This window comes from Macaca fascicularis, chromosome 3 (genome assembly GCF_037993035.2).
Source record: "Macaca fascicularis isolate 582-1 chromosome 3, T2T-MFA8v1.1".
In the NCBI taxonomy this organism is placed as follows: domain Eukaryota; kingdom Metazoa; phylum Chordata; class Mammalia; order Primates; family Cercopithecidae; genus Macaca; species Macaca fascicularis.
The window spans coordinates 118,622,710-118,645,335 of NC_088377.1; the positions used below are offsets into that span (position 1 = coordinate 118,622,710).

The 22,626-nt window shown below is 36.5% G+C and overlaps 1 protein-coding gene across 2 annotated transcripts in view; it reads left to right on the top strand.

Annotated features, from left to right (window-relative positions):
• THSD7A (thrombospondin type 1 domain containing 7A) overlaps positions 1-22,626 on the top strand; it is a 789,627-nt gene that overhangs the window by 386,636 nt on the left and 380,365 nt on the right. The gene's annotated exons all lie outside the window — the stretch shown is intronic.

The window sequence follows — 22,626 nt, forward strand, 5'->3', positions numbered from 1 at the left end:
TGTTCAGTAATTCAGCAAATACTGCAAATATTTATGTAGTGCGTGCTATGTTCCAGGGCTAATATACTATGGAACAAGACAAGTAAATTTCCAGACCTGATGGAGTTTGTGTTCTAGGGAAAGAAGCAGACACTGAAAGAAACAAATGCACACACACTATACTTTCAGGTACTGACATATTACGGCATAAGCTAAAGACAAGTAATGGAAAATAAAATGTTTGGGAGAAGGTATATAAACTCTGAACAGGGAGAGCATTTCCCAAAACGTGACATCTGAGAAAAGACCAGAATGACCTAAGGAAAACATGCTAAGATTTAGGTATCTTAGGTCAGGCTATATCCAGGAAGGGGAACACCTGCGTCCAGCTGCTGAGGGGGAAAAGAAGCTCAGCATTTTCAGGAAACAGCAAAAAGACCACCAGAGCTGGAGAATAGTGAGCAAAAAGGAGATGTAACTAGAGAGTCTGGTGTTAAGGTAGAGAGCTGAATTGTATTACAGATATAAGGGAGCTATTGGAGATTGACACAATCTTCATTTAGCTTCTACAATGATCGCTGTGCAATGTAAATAGAGGAGTGCAAGGAGGTGTATACGATTTCTCTCATGCACCTCATCAGATACGCTCAGCTGCCCCTGTCTCTGGGATCATTGGCCACTCATTTTGTCCCAGCCATCATGGCTTTCAAATGAGTGTGGATATAGCCCAGCATTGCCTTCTTCTTACCTGTGCCTATGACTCTCCTAGGACTACCTTGAAGCCACTGAGGAGTGAGATGCGTGGGATCTTACTAGTGTCTCTATAAGCATAATCTGGAGTTGTAGGAGAGTTAAGTGTCCAAGTTGAATCTTTGATCATTAGAAGAGAACCAGTGAATAAAAGTTTCTTCCTTCCTCCCACAGGACAGACTGTCGAGAGATGGTGTAATTCTTGTGGTCTCTTAAAATGTCACCTTAAAAGAATGAGCAATCCATTGTGTTGATAACAAGCTAGCATGTTAACACACCCTCTTATTAACTCTTCCACCTTCTCTGCCTCACCTACCTTTTCCTTTATTCCTGCGTCCTTGGGATTGCACTTGTTTTTTTTTTTTTTTTGAGATGGAGTCTCGCTCTGTCACCCAGGCTGGAGTGCAGTGGCCGGATCTCAGCTCACTGCAAGCTCCGCCTCCTGGGTTCACGCCATTCTCCCGCCTCAGCCTCCCGAGTAGCTGGGACCACAGGCGCCCGCCACCTCGCCCGGCTAATTTTTTTGTATTTTTTAGTAGAGACGGGGTTTCACCGTGTTAGCCAGCATGGTCTCGATCTCCTGACCTCGTGATCCACCCATCTCGGCCTCCCAAAGTGCTGGGATTACAGGCTTGAGCCACCGCGCCCGGCCTGGGATTGCACTTCTGATACAAGAGAAGCACATAAGCTTTGGTCCCACCTCTGCTTTCTGGGGAAACCAGGCTATGACAGGTGTAAGAAGAAAAGTAGAAACACCAGTTAGGAAGTAGACAAGGCAAGAGATGATGATGAGGCTGGGTGCTGTGGTTCATGCCTATAATCTCAGCACTTTGGGGGCCAGGGTGAGAGAATTGCTTGAGGCCAGGAGTTCAAGACCAGCCTGGGAACATAGCAAGACCCTCTTTCTATAAAAAAAAAAAAAAGAAAAAATACAAATTAAAAAACAAATTAAAAAGAAAGAGATGATGATGGCTTAGAATATAATGGCTGATAATGAATGGTACTCATCTGGCCATCAATAATTAGTTTAGTTAAATATATTCTTTCTCCATTTCCACTTTCTTTATCCCTAACTACATGCGTATTTTAGCCTGTAACACAAAAATGCCCTTATAAATAGTTTTCTTTATTTTAGTCTAATTCCACTTTTTAAAATACTTATACCTGTTTATTCCAGTGCTTAAAAGTGTTTAAGGATCTTCAATTTAACACTGTCTTAAATTTTAATTCCATTGTCTATATTTCAAGGCTCTTATTCACTGACCTTATTAAAGCTATCCAAATTTATGTCATGTTTCTTAAAACACTATAATTTCCTTCTTAAAGTATGTTCTTATCCCTAAGATTTCACTTTTTCTTACCCTATTACTTTCTCCATAGTCAAATTATGTATCTTTCAAGGTTTGTTTTGTTCATGAAGAGTATAACATTTGCAACTTGGGCCACCGAATAAAAATAATTGTACTAATGAAGCCAACACTGATCTACATGTTTCACATTTATGATTCCTCTAAAAGTCACTATGATGCATCCATTAGTATTGTATTAGTTTCTCATGCTGCTGTAACAAATTAACATGAATTTAGTGGCTTAAAAGAACACAAATGTAGTATCTTACAGCTTTGGAGGCCAGAAGTCTGAAGTGGGTCTCTGTCGGGGGAACCCACCCCCAATATTTCAACATAGGTTCTTTCTATTTTCCATAAGTGTTGGCCGGCTGTGAAATTAAGAGAAAGAGTACAAAGGGAGGAATTTTACAGCTGGGCCTCCGGGGGTGACATGACATTTCGGTAGGACCATGATGCCCACCTGAGCTGCAAAACCAGCAAGTTTTTATTAGGCATTTCAAAAGGAGAGGGGGTGTACGAACAGGGAGTAGGTAACAAAGATCACATGCTTCGAAGGGCAAAAGCAGAATTACTGATAAAGGTCTATGTTCAGTGGTGCACATATTGTCTTGATAAACACCTTTTTTTTTTTTTAATCATACTTTAAGTTCTAGGGTACATGTGCAAACATGCAGGTTTGTTACATATGTATACATGTGCCATGATGGTGTGCTGCAGCCATTCACTCATCATTCACATTAGGTATATCTCCTAATGCTATCCCTTCCCCCTACCCCCTCCACACAATAGGCCCTGGTGTGTGATCTTCCCCTTCCTGTGTCCAAGTGATCTCATTGTTCAATTCCCACCTATGAGTGAGAACATGCAGTATTTGGTTTTCTGTTCTTGTGATAGCTTGCTGAGAATGATGGTTTCCAGCTGCATTCATGTCCCTACAAAGGACACAAACTCATCCTTTTTTATGGCTGCATAGTATTCCATGGTGTGTATGTGCCACATTTTCTTAATCTAGTCTGTCACTGATGGACATTTGGGTTGATTCCAAGTCTTTGCTATTGTGAATGGTGCTGCAATAAACATACATGTGCATGTGTCTTTATAGCAGCATGATTTATGATCCTTTGAGTATATTCCCAGTAATGGGATGGCTGGGTCAAATGGTATTTCTAGTTCTAGATCCTTGAGGAATTGCCATACTGTTTTCCACAATGGTTGAACTAGTTTACAATCCCACCAACAGTGTAAAAGTGTTCCTATTTCTCCACGTCCTCTCCAGCACCTGTTGTTTTCGGACTTTTTAATGAATGCCATTCTAACTGGTGTGAGATGGTATCTCATTGTGGTTTTGATTTGCATTTCTCTGATGGCCAGTGATGATGAGCATTTTTTCATGTCTCTGTTGGTTGTATGAATGTATTCTTTTGAGAAGTGTCTGTTCATATCCTTTGCCCACTTTTTAATGGGGTTGTTTGCTTTTTTCTTGTAAATTTGTTTGAGTTATTTGTAGGTTCTGGATATTAGCCCTTTGTCAGATGAGTAGATTGCAAAAATATTCTCCCATTCTGTAGGTTGCCTGTTCACTCTGATGATAGTTTCTTTTGCTGTGCAGAAGCTCTTTAGTTCAATTAGATCCCATTTGTCAATTTTGGCTTTTGCTGCTGTTGCTTTTGGTGTTTTAGACATGAAGTCCTTGCCCATGCCTATATCCTGAATGGTATTACCTAAGTTTTCTTCTAATGTTTTTATGGTATTAGGTCTAACATTTAAGTCTCTAATCCATCTTGAATTAATTTTCGTATAAGGAGTAAGGAAAGGATCCAGTTTCAGCTTCCTACTTATGGCTAGCCAATTCCCAGCACCATTTATTAAATAGGGAATCCTTTCCCCATTTCTTGTTTCTCTCAGGTTTGTCAAAGATCAGATGGCTGTAGATGTGTGGTATTATTTCGGAGAACTCTGTTCTGTTCCATTGGTCTATATCTGTGTGTCGGTACCAGTACCATGCTGTTTTGGTTACTGTAGCCTTGTAGTGTAGTTTGAAGTCAGGTAGCATGATGCCTCCAGCTTTTTTCTTTTGGCTTACGATTGTCTTGGCAATGCAGGGTCTTTTTTGGTTCCATATGAACTTTAAAGCAGTTTTTTCCAATTCTGTGAATAAAGTCATTGATAGCTTAATGGGGATGGCATTCAATCTATAAATTACCTTGAGCAGTATGGCCATTTTCACGATATTGATTCTTCCTATCCATGAGGATGGTGTGTTCTTCCATTTGTTTGTGTCCTCTTTTATTTCACTGAGCAGTGGTTTGTAGTTCTCCTTGAAGAGGTCCTTTACATCCCTTGTCAGTTGGATTCTTAGGTATTTTATTCTCTTTGAAGCAATTGTGAATGGGAGTTCATTCATGATTTGACTCTCTATTCATCTGTTACTGGTGTATAAGAAATCTTGTGATTTCTGCACATTGATTTTGTATCCTGAGACTTTGCTGAAGTTGCTTATCAGCTTAAGGGGATTTTGGGCTGAGACGATGTGATTTTCTAAATATACAATCATGTCATCTGCAAACAGGGATAATTTGACTTCTTCTTTTCCTAACTGACTACCCTTGATTTCTCTCTCTTGCCTGATTGCCCTAGCCAGAACTTCCAACATAGGGAGTGGTGAGAGAGGGCATCCCTGTCTTGTGCCAGTTTTCAAAGGGAATGCTTCCAGTTTTTGCCCATTTAGTATGATATTGGCTGAGGGTTTGTCATAAATAGCTCTTATTATTTTGAGATAGGTTCTATCAATACCAAATGTATTGAGAGTTTTTAGCATGAAGGGCTGTTGAATTTTGTCAAAGGCCTTTTCTGCATCTATTGAGATAATCATGTGGTTTTTGTCTCTGGTTCTATTTATATGCTGGATTACATTTATTGATTTGCATATGTTGAACCAGCCTTGCATCCCAGGGATGAAGCCCACTTGATCATGGTGGAAAAGCTTTTTGATGTGCTCCTGGATTCCGTTTGCCAGTATTTTTTTATTGAGTATTTTTGCATCGATGTTAATCGGGGATATTGGTCTAAAATTCTCTTTTATTGTTGTGTCTCTAACACGCTTTGGTATCAGGATGATGTTGGCCTCATAAAATGAGTTAGGGAGGATTCCCTCTTTTTCTATTTATTAGAATACTTTCAGAAGGAATGATACCAACTCCTCCTTGTACCTCTGGTAGAATTCAGTTGTGAATCTGTCTGGTCCTGGACTTTTTTGGTTGGTAGGCTATTAATTATTGCCTCAATTTCAGAGCCTGCTATTGGTCTATTCAGGGATTCAGCTTCTTCCTGGTTTAGTCTTGGGAGACTGTAAGTGTCCAGGAAATTATCTATTTCTTCTAGGTTTTCTAGTTTATTTGCATAGAGGTGTTTATAGTATTCTCGGATGGTAGTTTGTATTTCTGTGGGGTTGGTGATATCCCCTTTATCATTTTTTATGGCGTCTATTTGATTCTTTTCTCTTTTCTTCTTTATTAGTCTTGCTAGCGGTCTATCAATTTTGTTGATCTTTTCAAAAAACCAGCTCCTGGATTCATTGATTTTTTGGAGGGTTTTTGGTGTCTCTATCTCCTTCAGTTCTGCTTGGATCTTAGTTATTTCTTGCCTTCTGCTAGCTTTTGAATGTGTTTGCTCTTGCTTCTCTAGTTCTTTTAATGTGATGTTAGGGTATCAATTTTAGATCTTTCCTGCTTTCTCTTGTGGGCATTTAGTGCTGTAAATTTCCCTCTACACACTGCTTTAGATGTGTCCCAGAGATTCTGGTATGTTGTATCTTTGTTCTCATTGGTTTCAAAGAACATCTTTATTTCTGCCTTCATTTCGTTATGTACCCAGTAGTCATTCAGGAGCAGGTTGTTCAGTTTCCATGTAGTTGAGCGGTTTTGATTGAGTTTCTTAGTCCTGAGTTCTAGCTTGATTGCACTGTGGTCTGAGAGACAGTTTGTTATAATTTCTGTTCTTTTACATTTGCTGAGGAGTCCTTTACTTCCAACTATGTGGTCAATTTTGGAATAAGTGCCATGTGGTGCTGAGAAGAATGTATATTCTGTTGATTTGGGGTGGAGAGTTCTGTAGATGTCTATTAGGTCCGCCTGGTGCAGAGTTGAGTTCAATTCCTGGATATCCTTGTTAACTTTCTGTCTCGTTGATCTGTCTAATGTTGACAGTAGGATGTTAAAGTCTCCCATTATTATTGTATGGAAGTCTAAGTCTCTTTGTAAGTCTCTAAGGACTTGCTTTATGAATCTGGGTGCTCCTGTATTGGGTGCATATATATTTAGCATAGTTAACTCTTCCTGATGAATTTATCCCTTTACCATTATGTAATAGCCTTCTTTGTCTCTTGATCTTTGATGGTTTAAAGTCTGTTTTATCAGAGACTAGGATTGCAACCCCTGCTTTTTTTTCTCCATTTGCTTGGTAGATCTTCCTCCATCCCTTTATTTTGAGCCTATGTATGTCTCTGCATGTGAGATGGGTCTCTTTAATACAGCAAACTGATGGGTCTTGACTCTATCCAATTTGCCAGTCTGTGTCTTTTAATTGTACCATTTAGTCCATTTACATTTAAGGTTAATATTGTTATGTGTGAACTTGATCCTGTCATTATGATATTAACTGGTTATTTTGCTCGTTAGTTGATGCAGTTTCTTCCTAGCATCGATGGTCTTTACATTTTGGCATGTTTTTGCAATGGCTGGTACCATTTGTTCCTTTCCATGTTTAGTGCTTCCTTCAGGATCTCTTGTAGGACAGGCCTGGTGGTGACAAAATCTCTAAGCATTTGCTTGTCTGTAAAGGATTTTATTTCTCCTTCATTTATGAAACTTAGTTTGGCTGGATACGAAATTCTGGGTTGAAAATTCTTTTCTTTAAGAATGTTGAATATTGGCCCCCACTCTCTTCTAGTTTGGAGAGTTTCTGCCGAGAGATCTGCTGTTAGTCTGATGGGCTTCCCTTTGTGTGTAACCTGACCTTTCTCTCTGGTTGCCCTTAACATTTTTTCCTTCATTTCAACTTTGGTGAATCTGACAATTATGTGTCTTGGAGTTGTTCTTCTTCAGGAGTATCTTTGTGGTGTTCTCTGTATTTCCTGAATTTGAATGTTGGCCTGCCTTACTATGTTGGGGAAGTTCTCCTGGATGATATCCTGCAGTGTTTTCCAACTTGGTTCCATTTTCCTCGTCACTTTCAGGCACACCAATCAGACATAGATTTGGTCTTTTCACGTAATTCCATATTTCTTGGAGGCTTTGTTCATTGCTTTTTACTCTTTTTTCTCTACATTTCTCTTCTCGCTTCATTTCATTTATTTGATCTTCAGTCACTGTTACTCTTTCTTCCAGTTGATCGAGTCAGTTACTGAAGCTTGTGCATTTGTCATGTAGTTTTCGAGTTATGGTTTTCATCTCTATCAGTTCTTTTATGGTCTTCTTTGCATTGATTATTCTAGTTATCCATTCATCCATTCTTTATTCAAGGTTTTTAGTTTCTTTGCGCTGGGTACATAGTTCCTCCTTTAGCTCTGAGAAGTTTGATGGACTGAAGCTTTCTTCTCTCACTCGTCAAAGTCATTCTCTATCCAGCTTTGTTCCATTGCTGGTGATGAGCTGCGTTCCTTTGGAGGGGGAGATGCGCTCTGATTTTTTGAATTTCCAGCTTTTCTGCTCTGCTTTTTCCCCATCTTTGTGGTTTTATCTGCCTTTGATCTTTGATGATGGTGACGTACTGATGGGGTTTTGGTGTGGGTGTCCTTTCTGTTTGTTAATTTTCCTTCTAACAGTCAGGACCGTCACCTGCAGGTCTGTTTGAGTTTGCTTGAGGTCCACTCCAGACCCTGTTTGCCTGGGTATCAGCAGCAGAGGCTGCAGAAGATAGAATATTGCTGAACAGTGAGTGTTGCTGTCTGATTCTTACTCTGGAAGCTTCGTCTCACAGGCGTACCCAGCCATGTGAGGTCTGAGGTGTCAGTCTTCACCTAGTGGGGGATGTCTCCCAGTTAGACTATTCAGGGGTCAGGCACCCACTTGAGCAGGCAGTCTGTCCATTCTCAGATCTCAACCTCTGTGCTGGGAGAACCACTGCCCTCTTCAAGACTGTCAGAAAGGGACATTTACATTTGCAGAGGTTTCTGCTGCTTTTTGTTTAGCTGTGCCCTGTCCCCAGAGGTGGGGTCTACAGAGGCAGGCAGGCCTCCTTGAGCTGCGGTGGGCTCCACCCATTCGAGCTTCCTGGTGGCTTTGTTTACCTACTTAAGCCTCAGCAATGGCGGACGCCCCTCCCCCAGCCTCACTGCCACCTTGCAGTTTGATCTCAGACTGCTATGCTCGCAATGAGGGAGGCTCCATGGTCGTGGGACCCTGCGGGCCAGGTGTGGGATATAATCTCCTAGTGTGTCGTTTGCTAAGACCCTTGGTAAAGTGCAGTATTAGAGTGAGAGTTACCCGATTTTCCAGGTGTTGTGTGTCTCAGTTTCCTTTGGCTAGGAAAAGGAATTCCCTTCCCCCTTTCACTTCCCAAGTGATGCAATGCCTCACCCTGCTTCTGCTCTCGCTGGTTGGGCTGCACCCACTGACCAGCACCGACTGTCCGACATGCCCCAGTGAGATGAACCTGGTACCTCAGTTGAAAATGCAGAAATCATCCGTCTTTTGTGTCACTCATGCTGGGAGCTGGAGGCTGGAGCTCTTCCTATTTGGGCATCTTGGGCGCCCCCTCTGATAAACATCTTAAACAACAGAAAACAGGGTTCGAGAGCAGAGAAACAGCTTGACCTCAGATTTACCAGGGCAGGGATTTTCCCCACCCTAGTAAGCCTGAGAGTACTGCAGGAGACCAGGGAGTATGTCAGTCCTTATCTCAACTGCATAGGACAGACATTCCCAGAGCAGCTGCTTATAGACCTCCTCCCAGGAATGAATTCCTTTCCCAGGGTCTTAATATTAATAATGCTTGCTAGGAAAAGAATTTAGTGATATCTCTCCTACTTGCACGTCCATTTGTAGGCTCTCTGTAAGAACAAAAATATACCGCTTTTTGCCTGACCTCACATGCAGTCAGACTTTATGGTTGTCTTCCCTTGTTCCCCAAAATTGCTGTTATTTTGTTCTTTTTCAAGGTGCACTGATTTCATATTGTTCAAACACACATGTTTTACAATAATTTGTACAGGTAACACAATTATAGTGGTCCTGAGGTGACATACATCCTCAGCTTACAAAGATAACAGGATTAAGATATTAAAGTAAGAAAGGTGTAAGAAATTATAAAAGTATTAATTTGGGAACTGATAAATGCCCATATTAAAATTAAATCTTCACAATTTATGTTCCTGTGCTGCAGCTCCAGCTGGTCCCTCCGTTCGGGGTCCCTGACTTCCTGCAATAGTTCTCACTGCGTAACAATCAAGTTAATGGTAGGGCTTTGTTAACTCTTAAAACTCTAGAGGGAAAGACATTTTCTTGCCTTTTCTAGCATCTAGAAGTCACCTACATACCTTGTTTAGTGGCCTTTTCTTCCATCTTCAAGGCCAGTGGCATAGCATCTTCAAATCTCCCTGTCTGACGTCTTCTGCCCCTTCCACTTTGAAGGACCTCTGTGATCACAGGTTATAAGGATTGGCACACTGATGTATTGAGGGGAGGAGACATTATTCTGCCTACCACAAGTGTCACCAGTTTAGAGTGAGGACTCTGAGGCACAAAGAATTAAAAAACTTAACTTTAAGCTAGTAAGTGGAGAATTCCAAAATCTTCTTGGTTAACAAATAAATCATACTGCCACTTCAAAAGAAAAGTAAAGTATTGCTAGTACTATCTTACTTATATTCTTTTGATTCATATTGGGTTAACCAGTATTTGCTGAGATACCATTGTGTTACATATGTCATAAAATAATACCCTAAGAACTATTACGAATAAAAGTTGAGCGTCCAAAATCAGAAAACTCTGAAATGCTTGAAAAAACAAAACTTGTTGAGCACCAACACTATGCTCAAAGGAAATACTCACTGGAGCATTTTAGATTTTGGATTTTCAGATTTGGGATGCTCAGTCAATATAATGCAAATATTCCAAAATCCAAAGAAATCCAAAATCTGAAACACTTCTTACCCTAAGCATTTTGGATAAGGGATACTCAGTCTGTATAATGATTAATTGAATCTAGCTCTAGCACTCAATAAACTTAGATTCCAATAGAAAAGATAAACCATATCAAATTAAACTATTAGATAGATGGATATAGAAACATAAATACCATAAGTGAAATACATTAAATTATATAAACGTCTAGAAGAATGAGAGAGTCATGCAGTTTACCATTTTCCCAACTCCACTGAGGTTCCTTGATGAGTCATGGCTTATATTTATTTGTTCATTTACAACAAAATAGTGATACTCATTGATCATACTGGCTGTCCTAATTAGTACAATATTTTTGAAAATTGTCATTTTCTACTTTATAGAACTTGAAATGTTTGGAGTCACCTTCTGTGCTTAGATCTATGGATATCTTTTGAAATATCTTTCATTTTTAAACTTAAGTTTTAATTTATACACAGAAAATGATGAAATTATAATACATAGCCCCAAAATTTCTTGAACTTGCTCATTTGAGAATATGAGAAATTTGACACAAAGTTATGGGCTATGAAAGTTTGGATCCCTCTCCTTAGGTTATGACTTGTTGGCTACTGTTTCAGGTTTCCTGTTTCCCTGAGCATCTGAACACAAAATGGCACCTTTGCACAGATTTTCTGTAAAATATCTACGGACTCCAGGAACTGTGTGAGTGTAGTAAATTTAGTTCTAGGACAGGGCACAGGCATGGGATCATAATGGCCTTGCATAGTGCTCTGTCTTCTTCCTTTTCCATCCATCCTGCCTGGTGACCTTTCACACACCAAGCCTGGCTATGAGCCTCACCATCCCCTATGCTGATGTATAGCACAAAAGAAGTGTTACCAGTTTCATCCCTCACCACCACCATACATAAAAGAGCTTCTGTCTTCAGAAGCAGCCAATTTTCACAGTCTGATCTGACCTTGCCAGTCCCCTTATATTCAGGTGTATAAAATGTTCTCCTCCTTATGTCATAAAAATGAAATAAATACTAAAGTACTGTATTCATTTGTTCTCATGCTGTTAATAATGGCATATCCAAGAATGGATAATTTATAAAGGAAAGAGGTTTAATTGACTCACAGTTTTACATGGCTGGGGAGGCCTCAGGAAACTTACAATCATGGCAGAAGGGAAAGCAAACATGTCCTTCTTCACATGGCAGCAGGAGAAAAAAGAAAGAGAGCCCAGAGAAGTAGGAAGCCTGTTGTAAAAAAAAAAAAAAAAAAAAAAAAAAAAAAAAAAAATCAGATCTCATGAGAATTTACTCATTTTCACAAGAAAAGGATGAGGGAAACTGCCCACATGATTCAATTACCTCCCACCAGGTCCTTCCTATGACAGGTGGGGATTATGGGAACTACAATTCAAAATGAGATTTGGTGGGTCCATGGTCAAACCATATCAAGTACTTTAAAGAGTCAATTTTTCACCTTCTTTGAAAGCCAGAATGCGTTTTTCTTCATCATTTAGGACTTCTACATTTTCCACTTATATACAGGAGGATAAGTGGGTATGCTTAGCTCTTTGTTTTACATTTCAAGAAAAATGATGGTTTTCCTTATGATTTGGGTACAGAAAAGATAAAAACATTATTCAGAACTTTCTTATTATAGCCTTACAATAACTTCAAATAGTCCTATAAATAAAAGTCTAATTGAGTTCTATATTTATACACACACACACACACACACACAGAGTCTGCTGTGTCACGCACACTTGGGTGCAGTGGCACCATCATGGCTCACTGTAGCCTCAAACTCCTGATCTCAAGTGATCTACCTGCCTCAGCCTCCCTAGTAGCTGGGACTACCATCTGTGAGTCACCATGCCTGGCCATCAAATATATTAAATATTACTAAATAGAAAATATTTGCTCTAACTCCTATCATGTGGACCTAGTTTATTTTTATAGCTGATTATTATTATTTTTCAAAATGTCATAGATACTTTTTTATTTTTTATTTTTATTTTTTTATTATACTTTAAATTCTAGGGTACATGTGCATAACATGCAGGTTTGTTACATATGTATACTTGTGCCATGTTGAATAAAACGAAATAACCTTTATTTTGTCTCTCTATGTATGCATCTTTAGAAAAATATTCATTTAATATCTATAAATACTGTATTTTGTGCTTATTTGCCTTGATATTAATATGAAAATCTAGTATACATTAGGAATATTAGAAATGCATTGTTGAACTTTTAGAACTATGTAAGTATTTAATATGTGGGTATTTAAAGTGTAGCATATTTAAATATGTTTAATGTAACACTGGAACTAAATACACTACCATTTAAGTGCAGTAAATCAGGTAGTATTGATTTCATTTTTCTGATCATATATTTTTCACTTAATGCAGAATATTTTCATGTATATGTCAATTTTCCATGTCTACTAAGTATGTCAATTTATATTATAATAAAGCATTCCTCTTAATGTTTTCCCATAAATCAAACTTGCCATTATCTACCCAATTATGAATACTAACAATTTTAACATTATATTAGACTGTTTCAACTTTTGTTTCTTACACATTTAGATGAAACAGAAAGTAGTTTTGAAGCTCTAATTCATAAAACTTGTGCTTGAGAGGATATTACAAGTTGTGTATATTTTATCCAAAATATTTATCACCAGAAATGTTTCAAATTTCGTATTTTTTCAGATTTTGAAATACTTGCATATGCATAATGAGATTTCTGGGGGAATGGTATCAAGTCTAAACATAAAATTTATTTATGTTTCATATACACCTTCTACACATAGTCTGAGGGTAATTTTATGCAAGATTTTAAGTAATTTTGCGCATGAAGCAAAGTTTGTTTAAGTGCTTTGTTTAAGTCCATTTGTGGCATCATGTTGGCACTCAAAAAGTTTTGTATTTCAGAGCATTTCAGATTTTGGATTTTTTGTATTAGGAATGCTCAACCTATAATTATAACATATTGTTCCCTCCTCTCCTTAATATACAGAAAAAATGTTACATTACTATAACACTGTAGAACACCAAAGATGTCACCAACTAATATATTCTTAGGTGCCAAATAAGTGATAAAGTCTTGTGACTATAGAAGAGAAGAAAAAATCCTGCTCAGAATGATTTGGTGACTCTCCAATAGAGGACTAAGAATTTGAGCTGGTACTATATATGATGTAATCAACTAGAAGTTAGAAGACATTTCAGAAATGGAATTTGAACATGTAAGAAGACTTATTTGAAGAAGCAGAGGGTTCTTACAGAAAAATGTTACAACTTATATAGGTGGGCAAGTCCCATAAGTACAGTCTTCAGTAAAAATAATACAGTCAAATTTGGTCCTCTAAGCAATAAATTTGTTGACCAAAATAAAATCCTATAAAATGACTATAAAATCAATTGGAAAATGCATTGTTGAAACAAATGGGTTTATTCAATTATTTTCTCCCTTTTTCTGAGCTTTCATACTTTATAGGAAACATGGTGAAGCACTGTGTCATGCCCTGTATGGAATGAAAAGTTGACATCCCTGAATATGGGAAAAAAATTTTCTTTAGGATGTTTGCATTCTGAAAAAGAAAATAATATATATACAAATAATAGTAGCAAAATAAGGTCATTATCAATGTTCTAAGACAGAAAACAGAAGAATACTACAGGTGTTTGAGAGAGAAAGATACACCACGTCAGGTTGGAAAATAGTAAACAATTAATTAAGGAAGTGCTAATTGCATTGGATAGTTAAAAACTATCAGGAAAACATAAGGCAGGTATTTTGGAGGAGTGAAATGGAAAAAGGTTGACCACATATGTAAGACATTGGTTCTTATTTTTCTGGAGTGTAGAAGATGAAAAGCCTTTACATTAAATAGTTTGAATTGAGATATGGACATATTTAATTTTGTACCAGTAATTTGCACTTTATTTTTACGGTAGTAGAGATCCAGGATATTTTTGCTCCAATGATTAGAGGTTGTGCAACAGGAATAATTCACCTGCCTGTGGTGTGCGCATGGTTTGGGGCAAGGAAAAATTTTAAGTTAGAAGCCATTAAAAAAGAGCAACAATTAAGGAATGTTTTAACTACAGAAATAAAAAATTTTTGCAATCTACTCATCTGACAAAGGGCTAATAACCAGAATCTACAAAGAACTCAAACAAATTTACAAGAAAAAAACAAACAACCCCATCAAAAAGTGGGCAAAGGATATGAACAGACATTCTCAAAAGAAGACATTCATACAGCCAACAGACACATGAAAAAATGCTCATCATCACTGGCCATCAGCGAAATGCAAATCAAAACCACAATGAGATACCATCTCACACCAGTTAGAATGGCGATCATTAAAAAGTTAGGAAACAACAGGTGCTAGAGAGGCTGTGGAGAAATAGGAACACTTTTACACTGTTGCTGGGATTGTAAACTAGTTCAACCATTATGGAAAACAGTATGGCGATTCCTCAAAGATCTAGAACTAGATGTACCATATGACCCAGCCATCCCATTACTGGGTATATACCCAAAGGATTATAAATCATGCTGCTATAAAGACACATGCACACGTATGTTTATTGCGGCACTATTCACAATAGCAAAGACTTGGAATCAACCCAAATGTCCATCAGTGACAGACTGGATTAAGAAAATGTGGCACATACACACCATGGAATACTATGCAGCCATAAAAAAGGATGAGTTTGTGTCCTTTGTAGGGACATGGATGCAGCTGGAAACCATCATTCTCAGCAAGCTATCACAAGAACAGAAAACCAAACACCGCATGTTCTCACTCATAGGTGGGAACTGAACAATGAGACCACTTGGACTCGGGAAGGGGAACATCACACACCGGGGCCTATCATGGGGAGGGGGGAGGGGGGAGGGATTGCATTGGGAGTTATACCTGATGTATATGACGAGTTGATGGGTGCTGACGAGTTGATGGGTGCAGCACAGCAACATGGCACAAGTATACATATGTAACAAACCTGCACGTTATGCACATGTACCCTAGAACTTAAAGTATAATAATAATAATAAATAAATAAAAATAAAAAAATAAAAAGCATAATGACTAAAAAAAAAGAAATAAAAATAGAAAGACAATTATTTTTTCAAAACATTTTATAGTTGAAGTTCCTTGGATTTGGGGGTTAATTGGACATGATATCTAATCAATAGGAAGGGGTTGAAGAGATAACTCAAGGGAGTCTCCAAGGGAGAGATCCTAGAAAGAGGTTAGAAAGGAAGACAAAGAATAGAGCCCCGAGAAATATGCCTTTAAGAAAGTGAAGAGGAAAAGGGTCTGTGAATGGAAATATAACAAAAGAAGAAAGCTAATGTAGTAGCCAGACATAGGAGGGTAGAAGGAGAAAAGTTTGCAATCCATAGTATCATTAAAAATGTATAAATTATTTCTAAATATGAACTGAAAAATATCTTTGTATATCAACTAGATCACAAGCAGTCTTACTATGAGAAAAACCAGACTGCTTGAGATGTTTGTAAGCTTCATTTCTGCCTTCTATGGAGCTATCTATTCTTAATTGTTCTTATTCAGATCCCACATTTTTGTCAACATTCTGGAGCTCTCAGCACTGATTTAGTAAAGGACCCAATGCTTCAGATCTCAGCTTCCTGCCTTCTGGTTAGATGTTGCCTCTTGTCTACCACAGGGTGCATTTTTCTCCACAGTGGCGGTCATTGTGTCAGCCAGATGAATCCCATTACCACTTTTCTCTACCTCAAAGCACCTAAATGGAAGTAATAAAGGATCAGATAAAGTTATCCAAAACTCTTGAAATTCCATTATTTTTGAACCCATATATCTTATCTTTTTTCACACATCTTATGCATAGATATTTTCTGGATTTTCACCATTAAGTGTCATTTAAGAACTCCCAACATCAACATAATGATGTATTGACCACTGTATATAAACCAAGATGTAATTTCTATCAAATGAAAATTCATGGGGATAACAACAGGGCTGATACTGACATAATGTAAAGTGAAGTCCCTTACACCTACAGTCCATGGGTATGTAAGACTCATTCCTGTCATTCAGTTGCTTCTATAGGAAGCACCAATTCACCGATTGATTTTCATTATAGGACAGGACCCAGCAGAGGAAAGAAATCACTGTATTGTTGAAAACGTGAGATGGTATTGACTTGTTAGTTGGTGACTAAATAATAGAAATATCCCTAGAGGTTGTCAATATATTCTCATACTATTATGTTAATTACATTTCTGGGTAACATTACCAAATACTACTTAGATATTTATGTGCAATAAACTATGTTTATGAAAAGTTTATTATTGTATGTGGCAGTTCAATGCTAATAAGTGGTCCAGGGTCATCCCAATGCACATGTTTCTTTGAAATTACATTCTTTGAAAGCATTTTTAAAAGAATCCGTATGAGGAATATAGGTTACAAACTTTGAAAATGAATCATCTAAAGAAATAGGCTTTCAGCCATGGTTCATATGCCCTAACCTCTATTTGATAATCTTACAAAGGCCACAGCCACAACCCTTACATCTGGTTTCAAAGCTGTAAAGATAATTAACTCTGGATAAGATAGAGTTGAAAAAAAATTTGCTATTGTGGTGGTGGTGGTGGAAGTGGTGGTTTTATAAATAATTGAAAGGTTTTCACTGTATGTGTAAATGTTTTATTTTGTGTTTTATGCATACACTACATAATACCAGCACAGGGTAAAATACATTTCATTCTAAAATGTGCTGGGAATATTTTGAAAGTAAAAGGATCCTGATATACAAGCTTGGAAGAGTAATCCCTTTATGGTTAAGCCCATGAATAAGAAAATTTTTCATGTTTAATATGATTTCACTCACTTTGCACTACGTGTCCAGCAGTATGCCATATGGCTGACTGAACTTGCTTTTCATCATTTTATTTTACATTTCTGAATTGCAGTTCGTCTATTTACATTTTAAGATTAGGCATTTTCATACTTGAAGTAATACATGGTAAATTTTTCAAAATCTCCCACCAGTAGGATAACCAAAGGGTGTTGTGTGGATCTTCTATTAAAATAAAAATGCGTGTTCATTTTCAAAAGAACAAATATGTCCCCATGCGTCTGATGCTCAACAAACAACATTATCTCTTTTTTCAGCTAATATTGTATCTACACAGTGAGGAACTTTTTTAGAGAAACATTTTTTTAAATCCTTAAGTAATAAGTAGTGTTGTTCTTAATTTATGCATAAATTTGTGAATATTCATTTATTAATTTTGCTAAAATGCCTGGAACACATAGCAACATGTCATTAACACTAATGTACTAAGGATTCTGACTCTAAAATAAGCTAGACTTGGAGTTCTGTAAATGTGATAACAATTAAAATGATCAAATATACAATGATTTTAAATAATGTTTCTAAAACAGAGTGATGGAATGCCATGTCTCATAATTCTTTTATCAACAAGATTTCTCTGTTCCCACAAACACAAATTAGATTCCTTTGCAAAGCCTATGTGAGATTTAGTCTATACCTTGATTTCCTCCATCATTTCAACTACAGTATGTTTCTGATTTATATGTGCATTGACTGCTGCCTGGGTCATTGCTTGTATTATTTATTTAGACCAGGCAATTAGAACCCATTCAAACTCCACACATGATATAAAATAGACTGCAGGATAAAACAGTAAAAAATTGTCTTGAGATATTGGAAATAAGATCAATTTTTGAACTCAAGCAATTGACTTTAACAATCTACCATAAATATGTAACTTCTATTAGTAACTCTGAGACATTATGGAAGTAGTTAAAGCCCTTAATTTTATCACTTATAAATAAACATATCTATTATATATACTTGACCAATCTCTTCCAAGTTAGTAAGACCTTATTAAGAAGAATCTATTCTCTGTCAACAGCATGGGAGGTACTTTTGGGAATGTACAGTAATCAGGGGAGTTGCCTACCTTCAAGGAAGTTGAAACCTCATGGAGAAAAAGCTTATGATTATAAAAGTTAAGAAAATAAAGAGTAAAATAAAAATGTCTGTAATAGGGCAACAGTAAAATATGACACTATATAGCATAAGGTAATAAGGGATTTACTGTCAAATTATCAATATAGGGAATAAATACTATAGGATTTCCCAAAAGGAAATAAGTTCAGTATATTGAAAAGAGACAAAATTAAATATAAATTGTCTGAAAGCAAACAAACAATTTATATATGCAGAGAGGCCAAGAAAAACATTTTTAAGGGAGGAAATAGAGCAAACTGCAAAATAAGACTATGTGTGATATATGTTGAGGAAGCTGCAGTAGAGTAGCTAACTGGAATTGAAAGTTGTCATAGGAGACAGAAAGAGATATGAATAAAAAGGTCAACTGATATCACCTTGTTGAGGACAAATTGGTGGGTTACAAAATAAATCTGAGGAAAAATCAGTGGATTAAGTGAATCTCAGGAGACAGAAAAGAAAATATAAAGGGGAAATTCAACAGAAGAGTGTTAAAAAATGGGTGACTCCTAGAAGGCTGCCGGTGATGAATAGAGCATTGATTCAATGATAAAAGAACTAAATATGAGTTATGGCTGCCAATCAGTACACAGGTGGATAACTATTTACTTAGCTAAAATGTTTGGGTGAAGACAGTAAGATGCAGAAGAAACAGCTCATACTCATATTTTCAACCAAAGATAAAGGAATGAGAAAATAAAAACATAATAATAGTCAAACACTAATTTTAGAATATTTGTATCACAATTAAATTTATTATAATACATTGTATAAATAATGCTTTAACTGTATTTTAAAACATGAACTTTTTTTTTTTTTTTTTTTTTTTTTTTTTTTTTGAGACGGAGTCTCACGCTGTTGCCCAGGCTGGAGTGCAGTGGCGCGATCTCGGCTCACTGCAAGCTCCGCCTCCCAGGTTCCCGCCATTCTCCTGCCTCAGCCTCCTGAGTAGCTGGGACTACAGGCGCCCGCCACCGCGCCCGGCTAATTTTTTGTATTTTTAGTAGAGACGGGGTTTCACTGTGGTCTCGATCTCCTGACCTTGTGATCCGCCCGCCTCGGCCTCCCAAAGTGCTGGGATTACAGGCTTGAGCCACCGCGCCCGGCCTAAAACATGAACTTTTATAAGACAATAATGTAAATATAAATTTAAAAGAAAAAAGGAAGATTGTGAAGTTCAGAGTGCATTCAGTATTCCCCAGGAATTCCATTTATTTTTCTTTGCTTTATAGAAGATAAATATAAAAATGTAAATTACAAGAATATTACTCACTTTTGTTAATCATTCATTTAAATATCAGTTATGATTTCTAAAAATATGCTTCATTTTTAAATTTTAATTCTGATTAAACATTTTATAATACAAGATTTCAAAGTTCTGTTTCTGAGTTCAGTTAAATTTTGGTGCAATCTGTTTTATGTGCAAAATAATTTCACAGCAAAATAGGTAAATCTAAATAGATAAAGTTTATCATTCTCCATTCTTGTTAAATCACTATGGTCATTTCGGATTCACTCACCAATTGTAGAAAGTGATGTTGATTTTGAAAATTTCAGCATTTCCTAAGCTAGTGATGTCTTATCTTTGCTAATGTCAATCAGTTGTTTGGCAAAAGGATTGGAAGACTAATTTGTTTGAAAGACTTTTTTTCTGAACTTTAAACAAATGCATCTAAAACCTACTAAACTTTATCTAAAATATTTTTAAACAAGTGAAAAAATTTTGTTTCCAAACATAAGTGTACATGGTATCCATGGGTACCTCAGTTGCTTAAAATATTGCCTTGAAAAATCAGATTAAGTGTGTTTACAGTATTTCTGTATCATCTGCTATGTAACATTCTACTGGAAGGCAATACATGGATTTCTTTCTTTATAAAAGGCAACTGTTCAATCTTTAAATCTTGAAATCTGCTACCTTTAAATCTGCTTCTTTTAAGTTCTTTACATGACAATCCCAGCAAAACAACTTGTAGTATAAATGATGCTTGTGTTCACTGCCACTATTATTACACAGTATAGTTCAGAATTTACTATAGATTGTGTTTTTTTGTTTGCTTCCTTGTTTATTTTTAAGTATTTCTAAAATAGCCTGTAGTAGTTGGGGCCTTTCTTGCTTCAGTTTCTCTCCTGCATTTATCGTTCAGGAATACAATGAGAGAATGTAATTTGTGGTACTGTGTATTTGTAACCTGAATCTACTTCATCGTGGCTACACTAACAGATGGTAATTTTTCACCACAAAACACCACTTTTGTTAAATGTCATACTCGATTAAGGACATAACTTCCTCCATACATCTTTTTACTGGCTCAAATGATGTTTTTCATAAGCTAAAACAATATAAATGTTTTTGCAACCCTCAATGAACAACCTTCCCAAAGTATGTAATTTGATATGTTGGTTCTTCTATCTCTTCAGCAACATCGTCTGGGCAACTTCTCCCACATACAATTTACTCACAAATTTATTTCAGTTTTTATGATAATGTTGTCTAGATATCATTTCAGTCATTTTTTTTGACCAGGGCAGAAGAAATGTTTCTTTAATGATATGGTTTCATCTCTTAAGTATTTCATTTTTAAGGCAGAAATGACAAAATACATTTCAAAATATTATTTACTTTAGGAAATTTCTGTAAAGTGATAAGTGATGGTTTATTATGCTGTTTAATATTATTAGAAAAGTGGAAGCAATTGGTCTTTACTAATAAAATTTGTAGTTTTAAACTGTCTTGCTCACTGAGAAGCCTGAAACTATTAGAAAATAAACACATTACATGTTACTAATATTTAGTATACAACTTGATACTGGCAGCCTCTCTCAGTCTACTTGGTATATGTAATATTTTCAGGGAATATTAGGGAATTTGATCAATGCAAACCTCAAAGTACAAAATGCATTTATGTAGTAACAGTTGATGCAAATCATAATTCAAGTAATATTCTCTAATTTAACCTTTTATCAATTTCTCATTAGTTATGGCTAGATTGTCATTGCCTTCTACCCCATAATATGGCATAAAGAGAGTTTTTACCAGGAAAAAAGGAATCAGCTTTGTCGGTTTCTTGTTCATTTGTGTTTGCACAATTTGTCCAGCCTTCAATGTATGTTTTCTATATACTTTTCAAGTCATATATTTGTTTGGGAAAAATTGGCTTATGCCACTCTAGATTATATACTCTCGCCTTCTCTTTATCAATGTATAGGACCACTCCAATGTATTAAACTCCAACATATGAAAAGGTTGAACATGGCTTTGCATTGGTTAATCTTGACCTTCCTACAGAATAGTATATACACCCAATGAACTGAGTGAGATTTCCAGTATCAATTGTTGCACTAAAAATTAATACTGCTTAATGTAGTTCTTATTTTCTAGATAAAAATACATGAGTAAAAATTGATGTACACATGAAACAGCTGGAAAACATTTTCTAGATTCTGATACAATAGGCCTGGGTTATAACTTGAGAGCTTGCATTTTACAACCTCCCAGATGATTCTGAGACTGCTGGTCCCTTGACCACACTTGGAATAACAAGTTCTTACAACACCTCAGAACTTCTTACAAACACCTTAGGAAGCTTGCTTTCAGTTTGAAGACAGCTGTAGACAATGGAGTGTCATCTAAAAGTTTTCTAAAAGACAAAATAAACATCAAGTTTATTTTAAGAACCAACGAATGAGATACTGATAACTAAGCTCTTACAGTAATGAGGTAAAGAGAGTTAGACTGTTAATGGGAATATAAAACAATGGGTATATCCTCAGAGAAGTATTAATCTTGTTATGAATGAATAATTCATACTGATATTGGAATACCTATAATTATTATTTTGAGATGTTTCTCTGTCATTTATTTACAATAGTAGAAATATTAAATGTACTTTTGAGTATATTTTCTTGAACATTTTGATGTTTTTCACTTTCTTGAAACAGGAAACTCTTATATAGTATTTCACATCTACTCATTGTTCAGAGTCGGTAAGAGGTTTTATCAATTATTTTAACATCTTGGGCCCCAAATGAATTTTGAGAAAGAGTAGTAAATGAATGTCTACCTTACAATAAGTATTTCTATAGGTGATTTATTTATTAATTTATTCCCCACTGGATCGTTTTGAACTCTTCCTTCTCCTATTATGAGTGTTATCATTTTGTGATTTCAAGTTCTTTGTAGGATAAACGAGATCAAGAAGGGGGATTGCTGTTGTTAGATAGAATGAAAAATAAAATGGCCTAGAAAAGAACAAGAGAGCAAACAAGAGGAGGAAAGGCATAGAGATACTGGGAAAGGAATGAATGAGAGGTTCAAGAGAGTCGAAAATGAATACCTAGTAATACTGGCAAGAATCTCAAAGGCCCAACATCGCAAATACGTATGC